Here is a 13,103-nt window from a genome sequence, read left to right on the forward strand (position 1 = left end):
TCACAGTTGAGGGCGAACAGCTTTATGTTTGTGACAATATTGGATTTATTTGTTTCCAAATGAGTGATTTTTTTTAAAAACAGCACATTGTATACTTGTTTGTTTTTCCAAATCCAGTTCAGTATCTGAGTAACTCTGCTTTGATGATTCACTTCCATCAGAAAAACTATGAAGGCATTTACCTTGGACAGGGTTGTACCACTTGTTTCTCTTTTCACATCTTAAGATGATCTCTTGAAAGAACCCACTTTAGACTCCACTGTTACCTTACTTGTACTTCTTTTTCTTATTATTCAATTCAATTTAACAAACATTTATTAAATACCTACAACATGCTATCCAGCAGAAGAAACCAACGTGTGGATGAGTCATTTCAGTAGATGGTAGTATGGACTGACTTAGCTGGGTGTAAGCCAGTGTATTCAGATTTATATAAAAACTGAGACATACCCTGGAAAGGAAGTTCATTGTCAGACAGGCTTCTCTAGTCCTGAAGTTACCTTCTGAGGGAACTGAAGAACTCATCCCTTACGTGGACAGGGCAAGTTGGCTGTTTACTCCTTATCACAATCAGAATCAGGAGTATAGTTCTAGAAAGAGAGCAGAACATCAAAAATCGCTCCATTTGACCACCAGTGGAGGTCAACTAAGTGTGAGATATGTCACCAATCTGTTAAAGAAAAAAGCGGGAGGGGGGCGGATTTAAAAATGAAAGAATGCATTATTTTTCATTAAATAGTTTATATTGCTTTACTCCACCAGCTCTTACAGTTTAAAGGGAAAGAAGGATTTTTTTAAAGATTATTTAGTTATTTATTTATTTATTTGAGAGAGAGCGCAAGAGAGCACAAACAAGGGGAGGGGCAGAGGGAGAAGCAGACTCCCCACTGAGCAGGGAGCCTGACAAGGGGCTCAATCCGAGGACCCCGGGATCATGACCTGAGCCAAAGGCAGAGCTTAACCGATTGAGCCACACAGGTGCCCCTAAAGGGAAAGAAGGATTAAATAAGCCCCCATTGTTATACTGCATTAGAATCTTTGAGCCCCTGCCATAGCGATATGATGGTCAGTCCAACTTCACAGTTCAGTATTAGGTGATGGTCAGTCCAACTTCACAGTTCAGTATTAGAAAATCAGTATGATCTTTCACTAAACTGTGTCCTCTGGTCAGCGTTTATCAAAAATGAAGGAGGTGTTTTAATTCTCCTCATACTGACTCTTTTGTCTAATTGTTCAGTTGGTTCAGAATTTTGATGGTCAAGAGGCATTTTTTATTGAAATCCTACACAAACACATCTAAAAATCAAATTAGTCATCACACATACAGACTCCAAAATTCCACCTGTTCTACTGTTTCTCCTTCCTCCATTTTTGGAACATGCCTCCCAGCTCCCAACACACACTCATAGCAATGAGAAAGGGAATTATCTAGGACCAATATAAGGATCGCCAGTCAGTGCCCAGGACTTAGAGGCTGGGAAGCTGGGCTTTGTAGCGGAGCCTACCTTCATGTTGTTATGTTCTCCCAGACAGTCTTCTTCCCCCAGCTGCATACTCTGCTCTCACCTTCACCCCCACCCTTTATGTGCAGGTGATTATTTTCTTCTTTTGTGTTAATGTACAGGCTCAGCTGCTGTAATAAAAAGACCCAACGCTGCAGTGGCTCAAACCAAATGAGGTTTATTTCTCTTTCATCTAACACCGCAGAGGCAGGAGGGTGGTCCAGGTGGGTAGGCAGCACTCTTCCTTGAGGTCATTGAGAGACCAAGTCGCTTCTACCTTGTTGTCATGACACCTTAATCTATGTGGCTGCAACTGGCTCCGTACTGTGTTTGCGTTCCAGCCTGTTAGATGGGAGAAGAGAGAGTGGAGGGCAAGTGGCTTCCTTAAGGGATTAAACATTGCACACCCCATTTCTGTTACATTTATATCCTAGCCACATGTGGGGCTGGGCCATGCAGGTTTTGAGAAGTAAACCATTTATACATACGCTGGTAAAACTCAAAGGAGCAAGAATGGGTGCTGGGGCCATGAGCAGTCTCTGCTACACCCTGTACAACCACCGTGTGATGTTTGCCTGTTGCATGTACATCACCTTGTGTTGCAATTTTTCATTCCTGTTTACTGCAGGAAGGGTGCATTTTTAAAATTTATTTAAGTAATCTCTACACCCGGGCGCCTGGGTGGCTCAGTTGGTTGAGCGACTGCCTTCGGCTCAGGTCATGATCCTGGAGTCCCGGGTTCGAGTCCCGCATCGGGCTCCCTGCTCAGCAGGGAGTCTTCTTCTCCCTCTGACCCTCCTCCCTCTCATGCTCTCTGTCTCTCATTCTCTCTCTCGCAAATAAATAAAATCTTAAAAAAAAAAAAGTAATCTCTACACCCAACGTGGGGCTGAACTTGCAACCACGAGATCAAGAGTCACAGGCTCTTCCAACTGAGCCAACCAGGCACCCGAAGAAGGATGCATTTTTAAATATTTTTAGTTGTGGTAAAAAAAAAAAAGTCACGTGAAATATACCAATATAGCCATTTCTAAGTGTACAGCTCAGTAGTATTAAGTTTATTCACATTGTTGTACAACCAATTTCCAGAATGTTTTCATCTTGCAGAACTAGGTTTTAAGTCCTCAAAATCCCAGTAGCTTTAATATCCATTAATGCTTCTTTAATCCAGCTTAAAGATGGGTAGGCATTATCTGTTCTTTGATTATGCATAATTATATACTACATGTATATATAAAGGCTAATAATAAATTTCAGCTAATTTTTTAAAAACTCATTCTATCCAAAATGACAAAGATTGAAAGTTTTTATATTTAAAACTACAGAACACTCAAAATATTGGATATTTTGCATTTTTCTACTATAAAATACATACCAAGTTGAAATGTTAATCCAGCAGTATGTTATTACTTCTACCCAAAAGGAGGTAATAAAGGTGTGTATTTCTATGATTTGAAAGAAAGGGTTTTCTTGAAACAATTGACCAGAGTAGGGTTATACAGAGAATGTTGAATGTTAAAGCCAGAAGGCAACTCAGAACCCATCTTGTCAGTTTAGAAACTGAGGCCCCAAACACCTCAAATTTTTGTCTTGGGAATGCCTCCATCTGTGGCATATTTTCCATGGCAGATAAAAATGAGTTGCCTAAAGAATAATTCTGAATATACATATTGTCGTTTATCTTTAGGAGAAAGACTGACTTTGATGAGTTACGGTAATTTCCCCGTATTTATTATAAGTTTTTACACATATAACATTCTTAAAACCCTTTTGAAAAACTGAAAAATTGTTGTTTGCAATGGCTGAATTTAAGAACACTGTAATGAAAGCCATGTTGTTAAGCACATTGAGTGGATAAAAAGTCTAACATCCTAGTCAAACAACAGTTTCACCAGCCTTCTTAGGAGTTAACTGGCCAGCCAGCTGGATGTCATGCCTCACCTAACATCCAGATGAAGAGCAATGGGACTCCCGGTTCTGAGTTTAGAAAGAACATGGCCGAATCTGGATATGTCCAGAGGAGGGCAACTCAGTGGTGCGAGGAGGTTGAATTGTGTCATAGGCTTTCAGAGAAACAGCTATGAGAACGAGGAGTGTTGGAAGACTGAAAACTTAGGAAACAGAGTAACCATCCCGAGGACTTTGTACGACTGTCCATGGCCATGCTTACACTGAAGCAGAAAAATCACTTGCCAAGAGGATAGATGGGGGTCCTGCCCTGGCCAGAGCTTCTTGGGGGGTAATTTCGAAGACCCCTCCCCACTCTAAGACCCTGATTCTCTGTGATTCTTACCTCCAGGACCTCAGTTACTGATCATGTTTACAAAATGTAAGAAAGAATCCATCATACCTAAGAATGGGGTACCTGCTTCTTACTGCAAGAACCTAACAGACATGGAAAAAACAATGTGTGTGTATGTGTGTGTATGAGAAAGAGAGAGAAAACATGCGAGCAAGCATATTCCACATCTGACTCTAGGTAATCTTTCCAGATAGGGCACCTGTTCTTTGTCCTGCCCTACCCTAGGAACTCTGAGGGCTTCAAGTCATGGTCACACCTCAATGAGTTCATCTCCTCTACCTGGTTGTGGAGGCAAGACTAATATGCCTAAGATGAAAGAGAAACCAGGAGACATTCTGGGGCTCTTGTTCCTTGCAGTCTTCATTCCTTCATTTTCCTCCCTATCCCTTGCTCTCCATTCTTTAATAAAAAAAATTTTTTTAACTCACTATCTATATATCACCACCTTAATCACAACCACCTCCATTCAAAAATGCATACAACTTGAAAAAAGATCAAAAACCTCTCACTCCTTCCTGCCTTCTTAGTCAAACATGACCAAAGTAGTGTTTGTTGCCAAAATATATTAAATATGGCTTGAGAAATCAGCTTACACAGAGTCCAAATTTAAATCTTTAAAATCATCCTTGTTCCTAGACCAAAACAGCAGCAGATGGACAAAGGAAGAAATGGAACGTAGTCACATTTTATACCAGCAATATAGACCATTTCAGATTGCAGTAAGTCATTTGCCATCTGCAACCTGTGGTCTTTAATTCCTGCTGAGGCACTGCTTCAAGATACCAAGTTTGGGGTTTCTAAGTTGGAACAAAAACATTTAGCAGGTTGCCATTTATTTATTTATTTTTTAAATCAAGCAATGTGTGAGCACAATAGACCTACCTGTCCTCCTGAAGAACCCAGTAACCTAAAGGCCACAGCACCCATAGGAAAGTAGACTCTAGATACTTATTATCTGATTTTATTCAAAATGAAAGTTCTGTGTTTCAGTGGACAGGCTAGCTTCCATTATCTGTGAGTAAATTTGGCCCCTTTCAGGACTCTCCTTAGTGCCAGGAGACCAACCCCATGTGTTTTCCTTCCAGTTAGGCATTGGGGACACAAGAGCCATGAGATACACTCCCTGTCATCAAGTGGTTATAGTCCTGGTCTGAGGACACTAGGTTATCCAAAACAGGGCAAGCTAGTATGAGCTCAGAGCGCCAAGTGAGTGGGTGCCAGGAAAAGGGATTTTAAATTCGGACGGTCCTTTTTTAAAAAGCAGTTTTCATATACAAATTAAAACGAGCATGTATTTTGTTTTAAATCTAACGTTTATTAACCACTTCTATTACACCATTTTTAATCCTCACCAATCCCTGAGTTGGGCACTATTAATGTTCCCACTTTTCAGATGAGGAAACTGAGTCACAGTGAGGTTAAGAAACTGCCCAGTCTCTTACCGAGCCAGGCAGTTGCACAGTTGGAAGTAAGACTTGCTGGATCCAGAGCTGGTTTAGAGGGAGTCTCTTAGAGTTGGAATTTCATGGCCAGTCCTTCGGAGCCTAAATGAGCGTGTAATTTGACCTAGCATTTGCACTTCTAGGATTTATCCTAAGGGAATATTCAGACAAGTGCTCTGAAATGAATGTTCTGGGATATTCATTACAGCTTTATGTATAATCTTTTAGGTATCAGGACAAATGTCACAGCCACAAAGAAGCTGTTTTGCTGCCCTAGTCAAGTACAACTGCCCCCCAGCTTGCTATCCCATTACTAAATTCTGTCCTCTTAATAGATCTTTTCATAGGCTTCAGTTATTTATTGGTTCACCTGTTTATTAGTTGCTTTCCTAACTGGAATGTAACTTCCATGTAGGCAGGGACCTGTGGTCTGTTATCTCCGTTACCTAAAATAGAACCTGCCACATAAAGAGTATTCAGTAAATATCTGTTGAGTAAAATGAATGAATGAATGAATAGCAAAAAATGGGGGAAATTTAAAATCTTAGTCATTAGAGGATCGATTTGATAAACTGTGGCATATCTATGCAATAGAATACTGTGCAGTCATTACAAATGATGGTGGAGATTTTCTCCTTCATAGAGATAGACTCTGCCTGTTGTTGGGTGAAGAAAGCAGGTGATGCATGTTTAACATGATCCCTGTACTGTGTCATCTGAGCCAGTCCCAGAATCTGCTTTACCGTGTTAAAGCAGAAAACAAAATAGTTTATTATAGGCTACTGGGTATCTCACAGATCCTGTAAGATGCAAGGAGGGACTCCACAGACAGGACACAAGATTGGGAGCACACTTGAGTTCTGCATCACCTCAACCGCTGACTAGCTGTGCAATCTCTGAAAAAGTTAACTCTTGCAACCTTCATGTTCTTCAAGCAAACACAGGTGATAAAACCTGCCCTGTCTACACCTCAGGACTGCTGTTAGGGCAAATGAGATGCAAGCCCTTTGAGCAAGAAGTTAAGAAACGTGCTCCGTCAGGCGCCTGGCTGGCTCAGTCGGTAGAGCATGTGACTCTTGCTTTCGGGGCTATGAGTCTGAGCGCCACGCTGGTTGTGGAGATTACTTTAAAAAATAAATGAATGAATGAAAAAACAAGAGGGTATAAAATCAAGTTTAAAAAGTACTGTGGGGCGCCTGGGTGGCTCAGTCGTTAAGCGTCTGCCTTCGGCTCAGGTCATGATCCCAGGGTTCTGGGATCGAGCCCCGCGTGGGGGTCCCTGCTCAGTGGGAAGCCTGCTTCTCCCTCTCCCTCTGCTGCTCCCCCTGCTTGTGTTCCCTCTCTCGCTGTGTCTCTCTCTGTCAAATAAATAAATAAAATCTTTAAGAAAAAATTTTTTAAATAAATAAATAAAAAAGTACTGTGTAACATTTACATCACTGTTCAAAAAGACAAGAAATAACAAGTGTTGGCGAGGATGTGTAGAAAGAAACTCTCCTGCACTGTTGGTGGGAATATAACAGCCACCGTGGAAAATAGCATGGAGGTTCCTCAAAAAATTAAAGATAGAAATACCGTAGGATCCAATTATTCCACTACTGGGTATTTATCCAAAGAAAATAAAAACACTAATTTTTAAAAAAGATTTTGTTCATTTATTTAACAGAGAGAGCGTGCTAGCACAAGTAGGCAGAGCAGTAGACAGTGGGAGAAAGAGAAGCAGGCTCCCTGATGAGCAGGGAGCCCGATGCGGGGCTCAATCCCAGGACCCTGGGATCATGACCTGAGCTGAAGGCAGCCGCCCAACCGACCTAGCCATCCAGGCGCCCCCAAAAACACGAATTTGAAGAGATAAAATGCACCCCTATGTTTATTAAAGCATTTTTTACAATAGCCAAAATATGGAAGCAACCTAAGTGTCCACTGATAGATGAATGGATAAGGAAGATCCATTACACACACACACACACACACACACACACACACACACACAGGAATATTACACAGCCATAAAAAAGATAAAATCTTGCCATTTGTGACAACATGGATGGATCTGGAAGGTATTTTGCTAAGTCTAATAAGTCAGGCTGAGAAAGGTAAATCCCATATGATTTCACTCATATGTGGATTCTGAACAAACAAAACAAATGAATAAACAAACAAAACCAGAATCAGACCTGTAAATACAGAGAATAAACTAATGGTTACCAGCAGGAAGGGAGATTGGGGCTGGGCAAAATGGGTGAAGGGGAGTGGGAGATACAGGCTTCCAATTATGAAATGAAGACATCACGGGATTAAAAGGCTCAGAGTAGGGAATACAGTCAATGATATTGTAATAGCATTGTATGGTGACTGATGGCAGCCACAATTGTAGTGAGCAGAGCATAACGTATAGAAAAACAGAATCACTATGTTGTACACCTGAAACTAACGTAACATTGTGTGTAAACTATGCCAAAAAAAAATCTAAAAAAACCGCCATATTTACATTCTTGTTATCCAGTGATTCTGAATGTGTGAACATATATATATATATGTATATATATATATATACACACATATATATATGTACTTTCTTCTAAAGCCGTATTACTCAGCATTGCCACTGGGATGCCATTTGTCTTCTGCATTTACTAACTGCACATCACTAAGCATTAAATTACACATGGCAGTGGTCTAAACAAAAAGGCTGGTAATTTTGGCTTGTGTTTGCTAAGCTTGTCCTAAAATCACCTTCCACGTGCCTTCAGTCACTCTCCCTGTGGGGTTACCTCTGCTTCAGGCCTGTCCTTTCCTTTTCTTTTTTTTTTTTTTTAAGATTTTATTTAGGGCCACCTGGGTGGCTCAGTCATTGGACGTCTGCCTTCGGCTCAGGTCATGATCCCAGGGTCCTGGGATCGAGCCCCACATCGGGCTCCCTGCTCCGCAGGAAGCCTGCTTCTCCCTCTCCCACTCCCCCCTGTTTGTGTTCCCTCTCTCGTTGTGTCTCTCTCTGTCAAATAGATAAATAAAATCTTTAAAAATAAATAAATAAATAAATAAAGATTTTATTTATTTATTAGAGAGAGAGAGAACATGAGCAGGGGGAGGGGCAGAGGCACAAGCAGACTCCCTGCTGAGCAGGGAGCCCAACACAGGGCTCGATCCCAGGACCCCGAGATCATGACCTAAGCCGAAGTCAGTTGCTTAACCGACCGAGCCACCCAGGCACCCCTATTTTTTGGATATTTTTTTAATGTGTGGTTCTCGTTGTCCACCTATAGTCAGGGAAAAACAGCATTGTGATTTAACAGGGCATTTCAACAAGGTACTAACATTGTTAAAAAGGACTTTGATGTTCCTGAAACCAGGCATGTGTTGCAAGGTGGGATGATGTTCCTATTTCCTGTATGTGCAGAAGCCTTTCCTGGCAGAGCTTTTAGCCCCTGAGACTTTCATCTTCATCTTGCACGAAGGATACAATTTGGTCCTGACGCACAGATTATAGAAGCTGCTGAGCGTCCACACAATCTGTTATGCTAAATCACACCTGGTGTCTGCACAGAGAAGGCTCTGGCAAGCTTCCTTGCCACTGGGACCGAGGCCTCTGACTCTGACGCCAAAACATGGCAGTGTTGCAGGGAGCCTTCCGAGAGCCTGGCTCACCGGCATGGTAAATTAACCTGCTTGTTCTCACGTTAAATGCTTTATGAAAATTTACTGGGCGATAAAAGAGGGAAGAAAACCCAAGTGGTTCCGCACTGAGCCTGCCTGGCACCAGTGAAGGAATGAAACTGCCGAGAAAGTGAACATGAAGAGCTGGCTAGAAGACAAGGTGTACAACACAATGAAAATCAAGTGTGGTGCAGGCCACTGCATTGTTTTATTAGCATTTTTCTCAAGGAAGACCTGGAATTATAGAATAGCTGGTGTTCCTGAGCTAGGTAAGATGACACTGGGCTCTGCCACTTTCTCCATGCTACCTATTTGCAGAGGAATATGGCATGCTCCAATAGACTGCAAGGAGAAACCTCCTCCTGTGTGGCGTGGTCCTTGTGAAGGACCCTTTGCTATAACCAAACCACAGTTCCCAAAGGGCAGAATCTGCCTTTCAAAAAAATAAAATGTTCTGATGCCCATCATCATCCTCCATTCTTCAGTTTTCCACATTATATTTTTCTTCTCTTTTCCTTGTTGATTTTAGAATAAAACAAAATGTCAAAGAGTAAGATGGAGAAGTTCTACTCTTTAAAATATCTATAAATTTGGGGGCAACTGGCTGGCTCGGTTGGTGGAGCATGTGACTCTGGATCTCAGGGTTGTGAGTTCGAGCTTCACGTTGGGTGTAGAGATTAGTTAAAAATAAAATCTTAAAAAAATAATAGAGGTGCCTGGGTGGCTCAGTCGGTTGAGTGTCAGACTCGGTTTCGGCTCAGGTCATGATTTCATGGGTTGTGGGATGGAGCCCTGTGTTGGGCTCCCTGCTCAGCAGGGAGTCTGCTTGTGCCTCTGCCCCTCCCCCTGCTTCGTGCTCAGCGGGAGTCTGCCTGAAGATTCTCTTCTCCGCCTCTCCCCCCACTCTCTCTCTCTCAAATAAATGAATCTTTAAAAAACAACAGTAATAATAATAATAAAATAAAATACCTATGAACTTGCCACCTAAAAGAAACAAAGCCTTTTTAATGGCCACTTTCTCTGGGAAATAATTAGGAAGCGAGACAAACAGCAACAACAACAAACCATGAAGAATAAATGATTAGCTCCTATAAAATGGAGTGTGGGTATATATTTGAGCAACAGAAATCAAAATCTACAAAGATAGAACCAACTGGTAAAATCATGCAGGGGATTTTAAAATTCCTTTTCATTTTAAAGCCTCAACTACATTAAAAGTAGTTTGTGGGAATAATGATCCAGTTTGGTGTATTGCAAGAAATACTTCTTCGTGTTCGATCGCTGCCATCACAGAGCTTATTCAGTTACCTGATTTCTTCATTCGTGGCTGCCAGGAAAACTAATTAAGAATCCTGTTTAGGATGCTGTTCTTCCACAGAGTAAAGCTTCTTCCCCAAAATGTGAAGTCAAGACCTTGTGCCTAGAGCTAGCTGAAATGCCCGTTATTTTGGTTTATTGAGTTGCAATAAACCATTATCATTAGACATGTACACTTCTATCTGTAAGCTTTCATAACCTCCTACTTATGGAGACAAGATTCTTTGTGTCAGCACCTTAGAGAAGTGTTGTGGAAGCAGTTGGCTCAGAGACAGGAATTTCCTGGCTGCACCGTGGACGCAGCGGAGCTCCTGTGTGACCCACCTTAGCGCGGCCGTGGGGACAAGTGGGCCCGATTCGCTTCCAAAATTGGGACGGGCAGGAAAACAGATGTTTCCCCACATAGAAGGGAAGCTTTGGCGCTTTAAGGAAATTGGTTCTTAATACTTAGATTAGGGGACAGTTCAGATTGGTTACTAGCAATGGATCTCAAGTGGGCTTGTAAACTAAAGGATGTCATCAGCCAGAACAGTTATAAGTATCATACTGGAACTGCTCAGGCCAGGTGACGTGGCTGTTAGCTCATGCGCATCGGAAACCACGGCAAGGCTGCCTCATTACATGACGACCCGATCACTCTTGACTTACCGTTCAAAAAGAATGAAAGGCCCGCAGACCCTGCCCTGTGCGGGTGGGTAGTCCATGACACCTGTGACAAATGGCAACCTTTTCATCCTTATAATGAAGAAAGGTAGGTGCACAGTCCTTTGGTGACACGTTCCCTTTCGGTTGTTTACTTTTATTCTCCCACGCAGACTGCAACCCAGCAGGAGGGCTTTTAAACCCAAATAGTTAATTACCTTCTCTAATGCAGAGACTGGAGAAACCCAAACCTAGCAAGTTGAGGGGGAGAGGGCAGCTTTGCTTGGGGCTGTGCTTTGCACCAGGTGGGAAGGGAGCCTCTTCGCCGTCCTCGGGGCAGAGCGAGACCAATTAGAAGGCAAAAGGGAGGGCGGCGGGCCTCGTTCCCACTCCATATATACTTTACATTTCTTTTTCAGAAAAGAAGATGCATTGTACTCTCCCTGTACTGTACTCTGAATCCCAGATCAGAGACCCATGTAAAAACACCCATTCCAAAGACAAAATTGAGTAGCTTCAGGACTAGAAGCCCTCTGGCGATAAAAGTGCTTCAGGCTCCCAAGATGGAGAAGTTGCCCGTGTGGGCAGAGCAGGCTCAGGCAGGGAGCTTCTTCACTTAGCACTCAAGGGACGGTGGGTGATGGACCTTCTCCCAGTCCAGGCCTGGGCACTAGCAGCTTCCACTGTGGAGAGGACTTTCTCAACTGAACTGCGATTCTTGTCCCACCAACCCTACAACCCTTTCCTCCCTCAATGGGGGAGGAAATATAAGGCTTCGACCCTTATATCCCTAAATGGGGGCTCACCCCTGCCCATCTGGGAATCTCTTGTCTTTCTGTCCATCTCCCGGCGCTCGCACCTTCCCTACCTAACCTCGTACGTACTGACCACCTGCCTCTTGATTCACTTACTACTCCTGCCTCTGCCCTCTGCCCTCTGCCCTTTTCTGGCTCTCTGCTGGGTGCTAGCCCCTCCTCTGCACCTATTGAGATTCCCAGCTCCCCTGCCTCCTTTCTGAGCCTGAAGTGCCCCCTCCTGTTTCTAAGTCCCGTGGTCCTATTGTCTGTTGCACCGACTTGAACTATTTCACTTCGCATTCTACGGGTCTTTCATTGCCACAACTAGATGACACATTCCTCTGTTGATTTATATATCAATATAAACTTATTTATCTATCTTTCCCTATCCCTCCACACCTGTTCCCAGCAGCCAGCACAGTGGATAGCATTTGATTGATCCCTCTCCTACTGGTTAAAAATTTTTAAATGTACCAGACCAGAGACATCAGACAGAATCTAGGGATAGTATTCAGGAAATTTTCTTGTCAGAATCACAAACAATCTTAAAGAAAAGGACAAATCCTATCGGTTATCTAAATGTTTTCAAGTATCTGGATGTTTGGCCTTGAGCAATAAGACAAGTAACGAGTGATGATGTTGTCTAGTTTTCTTTCCTCTGAATCCTTCACATCATGTAGACGTGGCTAGTGGCCCCCTCAGGGGAAAGCATGCCAAAGCACCCCATTCCTCCACTCACAGACTGTTCTGCCTAGAACAGGTCTCATGGCCCCTTATGCCTCTGCTGCCCTGCTAGAGACCAGAACTTAAACCAATGCCCCTCTGAGGCTGTGAGAACAAGTGATGAGTGAGAACAAAGGAAATAGTAAGAGTAGGAAGGCTCCAGAGCTCCACAGACAAATCTGGGCAGGGCAGTTGTTATTTGCATGGAGAAAGGCAATACATGCTTTTAGTAGGTAAATACTTTGTCTTTTGAAAAGGTTGTGTGCAGGGCACCCGGGTGGCTCAGTTGGTTAAGCATCTGCCTTCGGCTCAGGTCATGATCCTGGAGTCCCAGGATCGAGTCCCACATCGGGCTCTCTGCTCAGCGGGGAGTCTGCTTCTCCCTGACTTTCCCCCCTCTTGTGCGTACGCTGTCTCTCTCTCTCTTATTCTCTCTCTCTCAAATAAATAAAATCTTTAAAAAAAGAAAAGGCTGTGTGCAAAATATACCTCAAAGCCACAGTATTAATTCAAAGTTAAGAAATGGAAAAAGTTTAGGCAGTCGTGCCCATGAGAGCCATCTTCTCGACACTGGCTCCACATTTCCATATGAGTTTGGGTTTTAGGCACCTCAGAGGCATGGGGATGCCTGGCAAGGTCCTCAAAAAAACCCATAAGACCTGTCACATACAGTTGAGGAGGATCCATCAGAAGCAGGTGGGGAGAAGGCAAAGTAAAAGAG

General features: G+C 42.9%; 1 protein-coding gene and 1 long non-coding RNA gene across 4 annotated transcripts in view; one reads left to right on the plus strand and one right to left on the minus strand.

Moving 5' to 3' along the window:
• Positions 1–13,103, plus strand: part of CLYBL (citramalyl-CoA lyase) — a 246,423-nt gene that overhangs the window by 191,856 nt on the left and 41,464 nt on the right. The window lies entirely within an intron of this gene.
• LOC115940441 (uncharacterized) overlaps positions 1,665–13,103 on the minus strand; it is an 89,679-nt gene continuing 78,240 nt past the window's right edge. The window contains exon 4 of the long non-coding RNA XR_004075189.2: positions 1,665–1,844. This is a non-coding gene — a long non-coding RNA (uncharacterized LOC115940441). The remainder of the gene's footprint in view (positions 1,845–13,103) is intronic.

This window comes from Leptonychotes weddellii, chromosome 3, assembly GCF_054177405.1.
Source record: "Leptonychotes weddellii isolate Sample4059 chromosome 3, ASM5417740v2, whole genome shotgun sequence".
Lineage (NCBI taxonomy): Eukaryota > Metazoa > Chordata > Mammalia > Carnivora > Phocidae > Leptonychotes > Leptonychotes weddellii.